The sequence below is a fragment of the Parasteatoda tepidariorum genome, chromosome X2 (assembly GCF_043381705.1).
Source record: "Parasteatoda tepidariorum isolate YZ-2023 chromosome X2, CAS_Ptep_4.0, whole genome shotgun sequence".
Classification (NCBI taxonomy): Eukaryota; Metazoa; Arthropoda; class Arachnida; order Araneae; family Theridiidae; genus Parasteatoda; species Parasteatoda tepidariorum.
The window spans coordinates 28,984,709-29,000,382 of record NC_092215.1 but is presented as its reverse complement, the minus strand read 5'-3'; the positions used below and the strand labels follow the sequence as shown (position 1 = coordinate 29,000,382).

General features: G+C 29.8%; 1 protein-coding gene across 1 annotated transcript in view; it reads right to left on the bottom strand.

Annotated features, from left to right (window-relative positions):
* LOC107454184 (CRISP/Allergen/PR-1) overlaps window positions 1-15,233 on the bottom strand; it is a 65,997-nt gene extending 50,764 nt beyond the window's left edge. Inside the window, exon 1 of the mRNA XM_043041031.2 lies at window positions 15,095-15,233. The gene's annotated coding sequence lies outside the window, so the exon portion shown is untranslated. The remainder of the gene's footprint in view (window positions 1-15,094) is intronic.
* Between the last annotated feature and the right edge of the window lie 441 nt (window positions 15,234-15,674).

Below are 15,674 nucleotides of genomic sequence, written 5' to 3'. Positions count from 1 at the left end.
AATTCTATCCAAAATGTTTGGATGTTTTACACGTACGAGGGTTGCTATTTATATTTCTGGCCTAATAATGAAAAAACAAACGTGTAGGATTGAAATTGGTTTTATTGTTTTTCAAAATATTCTCCATGATGATCAATGCACTTTTGCATGCGTTTGAACCAATTTTCAAAGCACTTTTTCCAGTCCGATTGAGGTAACTCCAAAACATGCGTTTTGAATGCATCAACCGCTTCTTCGGGGGTCGAAAATCGTTGTCCACGTAATTTATTTTTGATGTGTGGGAATAAGAAGAAGTCATTGGGTGCCAAATCAGGGCTGTACGGCGGATGACCCATCAGTTCGATCTTTCGCTCCGTCAGAAATGCCTTTGTTTGAGTCGATGTGTGAGAGCTCGCATTGTCATGATGAAGAATGATTCGCCTGTTCTTCTGCTTTTTTCGAATTTCTCCGATGACTTCTGGCAAACAAATGGTCGTGTACCATTCAGAATTGACCGTCCTGCGTTGCTCTAACGCCACTGTTGCCACATGACCGTTAATGCCGAAGAAACAGGCAATCATTTGTTTCGATGTGCTTCTTCCTCGAACAACTTTTGTTGGTTTTGCCTCGTCTTGGAAGACCCATACAGTTGATTGCTGTTTTGTTTCCGGCTCATATGCATAGATCCATGATTCGTCACCTGTGTAGATGTTATACACAGCCTTTGATGTACCTTGAACGTATTTTTCCAACATTTCCTTGCACCAATCGACACGAGCCTTTTTTTGAGCGTTTGTCAGATTATGCGGGATCCAACGCGAACAAATTTTTTTTACGCTCAAATGTTCATGCAATATTTTATTGATGCTAGTCATACTAATGTCCAAAGACGCCTCTATCTCACGGTATGTCACATGACGATCTTGCTTTATCAGTTCACGCACAGCATCGATCTTTTCTGGCACAACAACGGATTTTGGACGACCTGCACGGGATTCGTCCTGGATCGAACATCGACCACGATTAAATTCGTTATACCAATTTTTTACAGTGCTGTAGGATGGCGCTTTATCGCTGAATAAAGAATTAAGTTCATCGAAGCACTCTTGTCTTGACAATCCACGTCGAAAGTTATGAAAAATAATGGCACGAAAATGTTCACGATTCAATTCCATTTTTTGAAAGAGAAGAACTTTTCAATTTACTGTCAACAACACAAATGAAGCTATAATGGTAAATCGTCTGCTGAATTTATGTTTAAAAATATCAAACTTTCGATTAAAATCGTCTGCGGTCGCCTAGCAATACTTACTGTTGCCAAGGCCAGAAATATAAATAGCAACCCTCGTATGTATCTATAAAACCCGTATTTTTTACACGTATGAAATACTTGCAAAAGGGATGCTTTTATTATGTTAGTTTCTATGTGTTTCTTCGTTTGAAGATCATATTTTAAAATCCTAAATATGAATAAATCTTATATAAATTTACTTATAAATTTACTTACACAATACTGCGTATTATAAAGGAATAGTGGTGAAAAGTTCAACATAAAAACTTTTCAATGCCTGATTGTTTAAACTGGCATTAAAGACTTCATAACAGTTAAGAAATGCAAGTAGTATTTAATTTTAACTTAAAAGATCGCTATTATACTAATATTTTGACTTAAGATACAAAGACTTCAAAACGTTAAGAAGTTTCATTGTGTTTACTCAATGGCATTTCTTATACAACACTGTTTCTTATATAAGAATAGTGAAACAAAGTCTTTATAAATATCTTATTAAAACTTTCAAACTCCTTAATGCCTGATTATTTAAAATGGCGTAACTGTTAAGAAATACAAGAAGTAGCATTTTATTTTAACTTCTTAAAAGTCAATATTTTTGACATAATATACGAAAACTTCCAAAAGTTACGGAGTTTCTTTATGATTACTTAATGACATTTTTGTATAATATTGCGTATTATATAAGAATAATGAAGCAAAGTCCACCTTATAAACTTTTCAATGCCCAATTGCTTAAAACGGCATAGCAGTTAAGAAATGCAAAAAGTAGTCTTTTATTTTAAATTCTTAAATGCCATTTAAGTAATATTTTTGATTTAACATACAAAGACTTTTAACTGTTAAAAAATTTCCTTATGCTTATTCAAAGCTTCAACAACTTAGAACAGCAAACAAAATAAGGTTTCATAAAAAGTTTTAAAGCTTACAAACCTTAACTCTGCAAGTATAAAAAATAAATCCAAAATGTTTAAATAAAGTTTAATTTGTTTCTGTAGTTTAGTAGCAGGAATTACTTGCATCTATTCATAAAATTTTATTCTAAAATTTCTGATTTCAACCAAGATATTCGTTTCTTTACAGAGTGTAGGGGTTTTTCACACGGCTAACTCTATCTCAAACTAAATAATTTCAGCAACTCACTTTCTGAAATTTCTTCTTTTCTTCACAAACTTATAATCGAAATTTCTTGGTAACTTTTACGTATTGCAAAGTCTTCTGCAAATAAATGCAGTTTGCATCTGTACAAAATCAGCATAAACCGTAGAAATGAAATGAAAATAGAGTGCGCCCATCACGGTAATTTTTCTCCTCAGAATGAAGCAGCGTGACTGGAGGGCGAATCAAGAGAGAAATTTTCTAACCTCCGCTTCTCCTTGTTATTTCAATGGAAGAAAATGAATGCTGGCAAAAATCTTAAAATATGATGGTATACTTGTCTACTGGGCTGCGTTTTGTTGAAAAGAAAAATTTGTTAACGAAGAACATTATTTATTTCATTGGTAGATTAGTTTATCACTTTTTGGAACTGAAATTGTTATATTTATTATATAAATGAACTTTATGGAATGTTTAGAATGTTCTACTAAATCAAATTGAAATAAGTTTTATCAAAAAATACATTTTGATGTCTGTGATGAATTATAAATGTCAAATTATATAAAAATAGCTCAATAAATAAATTAACTTTTAACCACCATTTTTGTACTAAAAATGTAATAATACTTTCTTTAGATTTACATTATAAATAGTTATTTATTTTTCCTTCTAGTTCTACAGTTTTTCTCTAATATTTCGTATTAGTTAACTTTTTCGTTAGTAACGATTTTGAAAACTATCGCAACGTCTTATTTTAAGTAGCAATCTTATTTGGAGAACGTCATCATTACAAAGATAAAGAATGTTAAAAAAATTGATTTTAAATGTGTATCTTGAAAAAATACTTCAGTTCGAAACTGGAAATAGTATTCCAGTTTTTAAGGAAAGTTATGTACACTGTAAAAATATCGGATCAAATTACAAAATTAAGTTCCGGCACTTTCGGTGCATCATCCGTAAAATCTGTAAAATATTATAACTTAGTTTTTACTGTAATAGGTATTTAATTAAGTGATTATTAATTTAATATGTACTAATTTAAGTGATTTAATGATGTCATGGTAATTTTTACTGTAAAAATTACAGTATATCAGATTTTTTGCTCCGTAACATGTGGTTCCATAAAAATGAATTTTACGGTAAAAAGTACCGGCACTATGAGCGCCGGAACTTTTTACCGGAATTTGATCCGGAATTTTTTTAAATGTGGGGAGAGTATTGGGGCTTTGATCAATATTAGATTTTTATTTATTAGTTTGCTTGTTTGTTCTTTCATTGTATTTGTTTGTAATTTCTTAAGCACGATCATTTTTATAAAAAAAAATCTTTTAAACTGATAGAGTGCTTATAAATTAAATCTAAATTAGCGGAAAAGAAGTAAAATGTATAAAAAAAACTTTTATAAAAAAAAATAGATATTTTAAAGCGCTTTATATCGTAAACATTGTTTAAAATAAATTGCATATGATTTTCCAAAATAAACTTTCAAACTAAAGAAAATGATATGAATTAATAGTTTTAATATTTAGAAGTAATCTTTTGATTTCCTGAACTAAAGACATAATTTAAATTTGAATCTTTCTCAAATTTATAGATGCTGTAAATGGGGTGCGTTGTTTTCAGGAAACGTTTCACGACCAGCTATGGCCAATGGAAGCTCAAGATACCTCAAGCTTAGTGTATACGAAAAATTAACATTTAAAGGTCCAAACTTTCAACTGCTCTCCTGGACAAACAAACGGTACATATTCCCCAGATTGCGGTTCCATGTACTACCAATGTTCAACTTCATAGCCTTGTTATTTTGAACCAAATCCAGAAGAAAAGGGAACTCCTGGATCAAGTATTGGGAGAAATTTGCCTTCGTGGAGGACTTTTTGATGGAACTAACCCGCATTTGCTTTACAGGGAGAGGAAAACCACCCTCCCACGGTTAGCCTGATGGCAAGGGGACTCTAACCCATGATCCATCTACTACTAAGGATATTTCACGTCACCACTGTGCTCAGTGCACGCCGGATGCGGAATTTGTATCAACCAGCCATTGCTGGGATTCGAACCCGGTTCGCCTCATTGGAAGGCGAACGCTCTATCCCCTGAGCCATCACGGCTTCATGTATTTTGGGAGTCAGAAATCTAATTCCGCCGAAAAAAGTGTGCGTTTAATAAGAGAAAGCACGTTTTAATGTCCAATCTCGTAACTTAAAATATTGACTGCTCTGAATAACCTCGAATAACAAGATTGTGTCCTAGCACGTGAAAATCCGATCATTATTATAAAAAAATTATTCATGCTTATTCAATTTTTTTTTTTTTTTTTTTTCTTTTTTAATGAGATGATTATTNTTTTTTTGCATATTGCGTATTAAAAACATTAAATTAGTGGAAAAAACACCTAGCAACGCGGTTTTCAAATTTTTTTAATCGAAACTTAGTTTTGAAATCTCTATTTCATTAATGATAGTTTGTTTTTCGTTTCATTACCGATTATATTTGTTTTTGAATGATGTGATGATGTGCATTCTGTTGGCGGATTAAAATACTGCACTTTTAAGCCAAATTTAATCCCTATAAATTTAGTGAAAATTCGTAAAATCAAATAAAAATAGAAAAATTTAAAATTTTTGTGAAAAAGGGCAGAGTTAGAGCGCATGAATAACGGAATATTTATACAATATATGACATTACCAAATATGCCAATTATTTTCTGATAACAGAAATATTTGATGTTAACTCTATTGAAGTAATATTTCCTCTCGTTAAAGCAGCCATGAAAAATTTATATGCTGCAAATGTAAGCATATTTTGAAGATTATTATCAAACTTCCAGATATAGAGGAAAAGTAAAATATGTCAAAACCTTGACACTCGAAAAAAGTTAAAGTCTGCTTTCGTTTTTCAACAATTTAAATTCTTTATATACATATTTATTTTTTGGTAATAAACAATCTTTTGTTTTCATTGTCAATAGGCACAATTTATTGAAATATGAACTCAGCTATTTTTTCTAGCAAGATATGATAATAAAATTTTGAATCCTAAATACAATAAAGAATTTTATAAGTGTTATTACTCAAAAAAAAAGGATNCAGCAACTCATTTTCTGAAGTTTCTTCTTTTCTTCACAAAATTTATAATCGAAATTTCTTGATTATTTTGACGTTTTGTGAAGTCTTCTGCAAATAAATGCAGTTTGCATCTATACAAAATCAGCATAAACCATAGAAATGAAATAAAAATAGAGTGTGCACATCACGGTAATTTTTGTCCTCAGAATGAAACAACGTGACTGGAGAGCGAATCAAGAGAGAAATTTTATAACCACCGTTTCTCCTTGTTATTTCAATGGAAGAAAATGAATGCTGGCAAAAATCTTAAAATATGATGGTATACTTGTCTACTGGGCTGCGTTTTGTTGAAAAGAAAAATTTGTTAACGAAGAACATTATTTATTTCATTGGTAGATTAGTTTATCACTTTTTGGAACTGAAATTGTTATATTTATTATATAAATGAACTTTATGGAATGTTTAGAATGTTCTACTAAATCAAATTGAAATAAGTTTTATCAAAAAATACATTTTGATGTCTGTGATGAATTATAAATGTCAAATTATATAAAAATAGCTCAATAAATAAATTAACTTTTAACCACCATTTTTGTACTAAAAATGTAATAATACTTTCTTTAGATTTACATTATAAATAGTTATTTATTTTTCCTTCTAGTTCTACAGTTTTGCTCTAATATTTCGTATTAGTTAACTTTTTCGTTAGCAACGATTTTGAAAACTATCGCAACGTATTATTTTAAGTAGCAATCTTATTTGGAGAAAGTCATCATTACAAAGATAAAGAATGTTAAAAAAATTAATTTTAAATGTGTATCTTGAAAAAATACTTCAGTTCGAAACTGGAAATAGTATTCCAGTTTTTAAGGAAAGTTATGTACACTGTAAAAATATCGGATCAAATTACAAAATTAAGTTCCGGCACTTTCGGTGCATCATCCGTAAAATCTGTAAAATATTATAACTTAGTTTTTACTGTAATAGGTATTTAATTAAGTGATTATTAATTTAATATGTACTAATTTAAGTGATTTAATGATGTCATGGTAATTTTTACTGTAAAAATTACAGTATATCAGATTTTTTGCTCCGTAACATGTGGTTCCATAAAAATGAATTTTACGGTAAAAAGTACCGGCACTATGAGCGCCGGAACTTTTTACCGGAATTTGATCCGGAATTTTTTTAAATGTGGGGAGAGTATTGGGGCTTTGATCAATATTAGATTTTTATTTATTAGTTTGCTTGTTTGTTCTTTCATTGTATTTGTTTGTAATTTCTTAAGCACGATCATTTTTATAAAAAAAAATCTTTTAAACTGATAGAGTGCTTATAAATTAAATCTAAATTAGCGGAAAAGAAGTAAAATGTATAAAAAAAACTTTTATAAAAAAAAATAGATATTTTAAAGCGCTTTATATCGTAAACATTGTTTAAAATAAATTGCATATGATTTTCCAAAATAAACTTTCAAACTAAAGAAAATGATATGAATTAATAGTTTTAATATTTAGAAGTAATCTTTTGATTTCCTGAACTAAAGACATAATTTAAATTTGAATCTTTCTCAAATTTATAGATGCTGTAAATAGGGTGCGTTGTTTTCAGGAAACGTTTCACGACCAGCTATGACCAATGGAAGCTCAAGATACCTCAAGCTTAGTGTGTACGAAAAATTAACACTTAAAGGTCCAAACTTACAACTGATCTCCTGACCAAATAATCGGTGCATATTTCCCAGATTGCGGTTCCATGTATGTTTTTTTTTTAAATATATAACCGTCGTTGAACCGCCGACCCAATTTTTGGGTTTACGACTACCAATGTTCAACTCCATAGTCTCGTTATTTTGAACCCAATCCAGAAGACAAGAGAACTCTTGGATCGAGTATTAGGAGAAATTTGCCTTCGTGGAGGACTTTTTGATGGAACTAACTCGCATTTGCTTTATATGGAGAGGAAAACCACGAAAACCTCCGACGGTTAGCCTGATGGAAGGGGACTCTAACCCCTGATTCCATCTACAACTGAAGATATTTTACGTCAGCACTGTGGTCAGTGCAAGCCGGATGTGGAATTTGTATCAACCAGTCATTGCTGGGATTCGAACCCGGTTCACCTCATTGAAAGGTGAACGCTCTATCCCCTGAGCCATCACGGCTTCATGTATTTTGGGAGTCAGAAATCTAATTCCGCCGGAAAAAGTGTGCGTTTAATAAAAGAAAGCACGTTTTAATGTCCAATCTCGTAACTTAAAATATTGTCTGCTCTGAATAACCTCGAATTACAAGATTGTGTCCTAGCACGTGAAAATCCGATTATTATTATAAAAAATTATTCAGGATTATTAATTTCTTTTTGCGTATTGTGTATTAAAAGCATTAAATTAGAGAAAAAAACACCTAGTAACCCAGTTTTCAGTTTTTTTTAAATCGAATCTTAGTTTTGAAATCTCCATTTCATTAATGATACTTTGTTTTTCGTTTCATTACCGATAATATTTGTTTTTGAATGAAGTGAGAAGGTTCAGTTGCCGGATTAAAATGTTTCACTTTTGAACAGAATTTAATCCCTATAAATTTAGTGAAAATTTGTAAAATCAAATCAAAATGGAAACTTTTTGTGAAAAAGGGCAGAGTTAGGGTGCATAAATAAAGGGCTATATTTTTACAATATATGACATTACCAATTAATTTCTGACATGTCAAATCTTTAGTGTTAACTCTATTGAGTAATATTTCCTCTCGTTAAAGCATCAGTGAAAATTTTATCTGCTGCAAGTGTAAGCATATTTTGAAGATTATTATCAAACTTCCAGATATAAAGGAAAAGTAAAATTTGTAAAAACCTTGACACTCTAAAAAAGTTAGAGAGCCTGCGTTCGTTTTTCAACAACTTAAATTCTCTCTATATGTATTTATTTTTTGGTAATAAACAATCATTTTTTTTTCATTGTGAATAGGCACAATTTATTAAAATATGAACTCAGCTATTTTTTCTAGCAAGAAAGGAAAATAAAGTTTTGAATGCTAAATACAATAAAGAATTTTATAAATGTTATTACTCAAAAAAAAAAATATTCTATATATTTATTTCAAAAAATAACAGATTCTTATTAATGCCATCATTATAAAAAGCCTTGACTGTGATATTTGAAAATGTGCTCACTCTTTCACTTACTTAATTTATCAGAGCTTATGTTACGAGAGATAAAGATACACTTATCTCTCGTAACATAATATGGTCAAAACTACCAGAATATGGTGAAATTTATCATGTTTCTAGCTCTATGGGAACATCAAAAGCTCGGTAATTTTTACCGAAGTAATAATAATGATGATTTTGGTAACATTAACAATAAAATGTTCTTTTATAATATATGGTAAATTTTTACAAATCATGTAAAATTTTGTAATATTATCATACCTTAGAGCAGGTATATGAACCATTTATTCGGTTAATTTTAATTTTCAATTTGGTAATTTTTACGAATTATGCGTTGATCAGAACTATAATTTTCAAAACCAGAATTTCCGTTTAACCATTACCATATGAACGGAAAAATTGTCATAATAATGGTTGAAATACAGTATATTTTGGTTTTATTAACCAGAATTATGGCTTTTTTTACCAGAAATGCCATTACTATAGGGGAGAGTGGGGTCAATTGTAACAGGGTACGATTGTAACAGAGCAAAAATTTCGAGTGTCGGGTTCTAGATTTCATTTCTAGGTGGCGCACAAGGTGTATTTACTAAATCTACATGTACACCCCTGCTGGCAACCATTTTTTTGTACTTTTAAAAGAGTTACATCACAAAAGATATTTTCCCGCTACGTAAATACTTTTTTTGGTATTACAATATTATATTGTAACAAAGTAATTTTGTTTAAACAAATAAAAATTATTAACCGAGCATGCAAGCGGACACCTTAATTAACATTTCAAAAAAAATAATAGTTTTGTTAATTAACTAGCATTGTTTTTAACAAATGAAGCTGAAATGGCGTCTTGAGAACGATTGTAACAATAAGTAAAGGGACGATTGTAACAGCTGAAAATAAATAATCTCATGTTTACAAACCATTACTGAACTCTTTAAGAATCACCAATAGTTTCCTATATCATTTATATTATGTTGCATGTGTATTATTTTATTTGTCACCTTTCACAGCATGAATTAAAACTTTTAATCCCTTAAAGTTAAAAGTTTAACCCTTTAGGTCTCTGCTCATTATTATTTTTACTCTTAAAATATCACTACTATTTTGATCAATAAAAATATATATCACAACTATGATAATATGTATAATTAACTATGTTTTAGTTGAATTTATAAACTGTTACAATTGACCCCGTAAGTGGGGACAATTGTAACAAGTACACGACTGTCAAAAATTGTTAATAACTAACATAATAACATTTAAAATAAGGTATATATTCCTTTTTCTAGTAGAGGATAGTCTACTTTACTCGTCTGTCAATTAATACTAATAATATATAGGATTTTTTGTTAGTTAAAAATAGTTAAGTTAAGTAAAAAATGTTACAATTGACCCCATTCTCCCCTACAGCTCAATAGTTTTACCAGAAAATTTTTTCTCTCCGTGCATTTGAATAGAATTAATACCATGTTTCTAAAGTTTTAAACGTTGTTGTTGTTGTTGTTGCTACTCATCCTCCTGGTGTAGGACAACCTACACCAGATCCAAGGGACCCCTTCACCTTAGAACATCGAAAATCTTCTCCTACTCAACCAGGAGGCTCCTAAAAAATTAAGAAGGTGAGCAGGACTAGCGGGAAGGGAACAAGAGCAAGGAAAAAAACTATTTTCCCTATTCTACGTTTAACATTTAAACGTTTGTGATATAATCAACTTTTTTTAATGTTAGAAAGATGGCCATATAGCCTGTTTGGAAGGGCACTGGGCCGATGTCGAAGAGATTGTGGGTTCGATCTCCACCGGTCGAAGACTCCCCGTGTAGGCAATTGTGACTGATGCACGTTAAATCTGTCGGGTCGCAAAGTCCTCCATGTTCCCATAACGAATCAATACCTCTAGGGGTACTGATCCAGGAGCTCCCTTGTCTTCTGGATTGGGATCAAAATTATAAGGATACGGAGTTGAACGTAGGTAGTCGTAAACCCAGAATTGGGTCAGTTGTTCAACGACGGTTGTAAAATTTTAAAAAATGTTACAGAGATGGATTGGCTTAAATGTTCTTGGCTTACTCAAGATGTGGTTATCTTGGTCAAATTTTATCTTTTCTTTCATAGTTCAGGAATAATCATAGTAAATCACATGAATAGAAAATTTTAATTATTAAAAAAAAATTAAACAGGCATTATTCGTTTTCAGTCATAAAATAAACAATCACAAAAACAATTCAACCTGGCAAATGGCTTTCTTTTTCTTTGTTTCAAATTTGCGTTTTTTGGATTAAATTTACAATCACGGCTTCCATAACTGCAACTGTATCTCAGTGATACATAATGTTAAATAGCATCTTTCAAGCTTTAGGTTGCCGTGTGTTCTTGATAAAAAAAAACCTATAGCTAATTCGCAATATCTAACCAGTAAATTCTTTTTGCCCAAAAATGAGAAATCAAAGGAAAGTTGTTTATTAATCCCTTTCGTGCAGATTAAATCCTCAACAGTGAAGTATGTTTCCTAAATATGTTTTGTCTAATTTATGAGTAAATAAAAATTTAGATATTAAAAGAACAACTATATTTTAGTACTTGAAAATTGAGTTTTTGCATTCATTTAGGTACCCAATACATTCTCTTGCCAGATTTATCATCCTCTCTTTTAATCTTGATTACTGTATCAAGATCATTTGGATTTCAAGAATAGGGCTGTCTACGGGCTGAGAAGATTTATTAAATCTAGGTTTCTTTCTAGAAAAACAAAGTGCTTAATCTACAAAACTCTTGTCCGGCCAGTCTTGACATATGCCTCTGAAGCTTGGACAATGACAAGACTGGAGGAAAATTGTATCGCAATATTTGAGAGAAAGATTTTGCGGAGTATACTTGTTGGTGTAAATGAAAACAATAACTGGAGAAGGAGATTTAACTTTGAACTGTGCACGATTTATAAACAACCTGATATTATTAAATATACAAAAATAAGTAGAATGAATTGGATCGCCCACGTTGTTCGAATGAGTGACGACAACACAATAAAAAAGATACTACTTTTTAGACCCACTGGAAAAAGAAAGCGGGGAAGGCCGCGGTTGAGATAGGCAGACTCAGCGGAGTCTGATTTTCTCGCAATTAATGAAAGAAATTGGAGATCAAAGATAAATCGGAAGTCATCATGGAGAAATCTTCAGAAGAAGGCATTGGCTCACATTGGGCTGTCTGGCCAAATATGATGATGATGATGATTACAGTATCAAGAACTAAACCACCAAAAATTTAACCCCACACTGATGAACATGCGTGAACATCTCCGTCTTAAATTTTCATCTTGTCTAATTTACACTTTCTTAAAATTCGCTGAAAAAAATGGTTAAATAGCAATTTATTTAATTTGTATTTTACCTTATTCAAACAAAACAATATTATAACCATAAATAAGATGGTAAAACCATTTCTTAACCTAATGCGGCTAAACAACCAGAACTTTACCCTACCAACTAGGCCCACCTAATGAAACCACTTAGTTCCTTGCAACCTGGTACACATTATAGCCAAGAGGGCTAATCTTCCAAAACCATTGACAGACAGAATGGGGGATCGAGTCCCAGAGTTGACATCACAATATTACCTCCATTTCTTTCATTCAACACAATGAAGAGTTTACAATGTCCTGCACTCCCCAATTTGTGACCCTGGACTATTAGAATACGGTACTCTCATTGGCGCATGGTTGACAGCCTTATAAAGCTGTTAAACTATCTCCAATGTCCTATTATATTTCTATTTCACAATTTTGGAACCATGCAATTGGTTAAAAAAAACTGCATAATTTTGTATTCATTGTTTTTTAACTATACTGGTTGTAAGCTGTTTCAAAACCGTAAAGGTAAAAAAAAAAAAAAAAAAAAATTCTTTTTCGTAAACTTACGGTTAATTGGATAGATAGACTGCTGCCGGTTATTTACCATAAATTCAGAATGAGGATTCTAACAGTGTAAATGCCCTGTTCATTTGTGTTCTTTTACAGCAAAATTTAACCTATACTTGAAGTATTGTTACCCTTCTACCCTTTAATCTTCAACTACTGAGTTCAAAATTGCCAAAATCAATTTCAGAACTAAATATAAATTATTTAAAAAACTTACGGTTAAACTTACGGTTAATTGGATAGATAGACTGCTTCCGGTTATTTACCTTAAATTCAGAATGAAGATTCTAACAGTGTAAATGCCCTGTTCATTTGCGTTCTTTTACAGCAAAATTTAACCTATACTTGAAATATTGTTACCCTTCTACCCTTTAATCTTCAACTAATGAGTTCAAAATTGCCAAAATCAATTTCAGAACCAAATATGAATTATTTAGAGAAAACTTAGCATACGATGTAATAAACGCTCATATTATAAAACATTGACACTAAAGCATATTTTCATTTGCGTGGAAATTAAGATTATCTTTATCAAGAATTCTGCCCCACATTTCAGTCATAAATAAATCTGAGATAGCATTAGATTTAACATCGCCCTCTTATACTTCCATTCAATTTTTCAACATTAGGCAATAAAAAGAGGAGAAGAAAAAACATGGTCAAAACGACCACAATAAGATAAAATTTGTCATATTTCTGGCTCTTTGGGAACACCAAAAAGCGGTGTAATTTTTACAGAAGCGCTTTGGAAATAATTTTGGTGAAATTAACAATTAAATATGGTTTTATAATCTGCGATAAAAAAATTTGATTTTATAAAACTTGACTATTAAATCATGATTCCTTACAGCCTGGCTATAAAGCCATTTATTTGGTTAAGTTCACTTTTCAGTTTTGCATTTCTTACAAAATGTGTGTAATTAAGAACTATAATTTTGAAAACCAGATTTTCTGGTAAACCGTTACCATATGAGCGGAAAAATTACCATGTGAATGGTTTAAATATTGATTTTATTATGAAATATTGATTTATGAAGTATTTTGATTTTATTAACTAGAATTAGCAGTCCGGTAATTTTATCAGAATTTTTTCTCCGTGTAGATACCCTATTCATTTGTGTTTTTTTTAAAGCAAAATTTAACCTATAATTGAAAAAATATTAACCTCCTTCTATTTAAACTTCAGTATCTGAATCAAAAAATGAGCTATTACTTTAAAATTTAGTATAAAGTGTAGCAGACATAAGTGCTATAAGTAATCAAACTAATCAATTCAAACAAATCAATCATAGGTATGTCACGAATTTTTTGATCAACCTACGTAAATATGCACTTGTTCGTACATTGATTTCATGCCCGGCGAACACTTATTTCGTGTTCGGCAAATACAAATTATGATTTAATTAGACAATAGACTAAATAAAAAAAATAGACATTTTAAAGTAAAATAACATTTCAAATGTTGCATCCAAATTTTGCAAAATTTCCAAGCTATAGATTAACTGTACTATCATTATTGAAAGCATCAATTCATACGGTAGATTTAAAGTATCTAAAAGTAAAACGTTCTAAATATTTAATAGCAAGCTACATTTAAAAAAAATTTGTAAACTATTTTTAAAGAAATTTAAATATTAATAATTTAGTTTGGGTTATTTTAATTTAAAAATTTCTAGTTTATGGATTAAATTTAAAAGCAAAAAAAAATTTAAAGAGAACAAATTAAGAAATCAAAATCTTAATTTAAATAACACAAATATATTTTAAATATAGTAAAACATACAAATACACCTACTTTAGTTCACTTAAAATTTGAATTTATTTATTAAATTAAAAAAATAAATAATTTAATTTAATATTAAATTACTTATTATTATGTAATAATAAATTAATTGAATCTCATTAATTGAATTATTTGACTAGTTCTCTTAATAATTTGATTTATTTATTAAAAATTTGTGGATTAAATTTGAAAGCAAAATAATTATATTATTTTAAGTAAGAACACATGAAAAAATCAAAATTTTAATTCAAGTAATGCAAATACTGTAGATATAATAACTTACAAATTCATCTACTTTAGTTCGCTTAAAATTTGAATTTATTTATTAAATTAAAAAACTAAATAATTTAATTTAATATTAAATTATTTATTATTATGTTAATAATAAATTAATTGAATCTCATTAATTGAATAATTTGACTAGTTCTCTTAATAATTTGATTTATTTATTAAAAATTTATGGTTTAAATTTTAAAGAAGAAGAAAAATATTATTTTAAGTAAGAACACATGAAAAAATTAAAATTTTAATTCAAATAATTCAAATATTGTAAATATAATAACTTACAAATTCATCTGCTTTGGTTCACTTAATATTTTAATTTCATTAATAAACTGATTTGTTTGAGTTTATTACCTAAAGCAATATCATTTAAATATCCAAAAACTAATAATTTTTTAAATAAATAATTTTTCTATTTTCAAAACTCGTTTAACTGTAAACAACTGTTAATTATTCTGAAATAATGTCACGATTAAACCCTAACAAAGAACTAAAATTATAATCAACTTACCTTGAATATTCTATGGTAGTGTTAGTTAAGATCGTTCCTTTTACATGATTGATCTAACGAAGTTCATCTTCCAATCATGACGTATATTCTCGTTCCCACCCTCTATGTAGACACCTTTCGAACGTTTTGCTTAGAAAACAGAAGATAAACGATTTTTTATGGTTTTAAATCTTTTTCGGCTCAAGGTTGCATGTTATTGGTACTTACTGATCTTTTAGAAAGAAAAAAAAAAGGTTTATGAATTTTGTGTATGGTCCTTGAAAAGATTTTCCCTTCCTTTGTTTTCAATTATGCAGAGAGTGGGTGATGTTATTTTGATAAAATTGATAAAAGTTGATTGAAGAAGGCTTTTGAGTATATCATGATAATTCAATATTTCATCTTATAGCGTTTTGTTTTGCCTTCTAAGAATGCTTATTTTAATCGAAAACGATTCTGATCAAATTTATTTTTGAATAATTTTTTTGTCTGTTTCAATTTGTATTTGATTTTTGAGGATAATATTTAGAAAATTATTCTAAATTTACCTAATTGTTCTCATGATTTGCCTCAAAAAGTAAATTGTTTATAATTTGCTTCA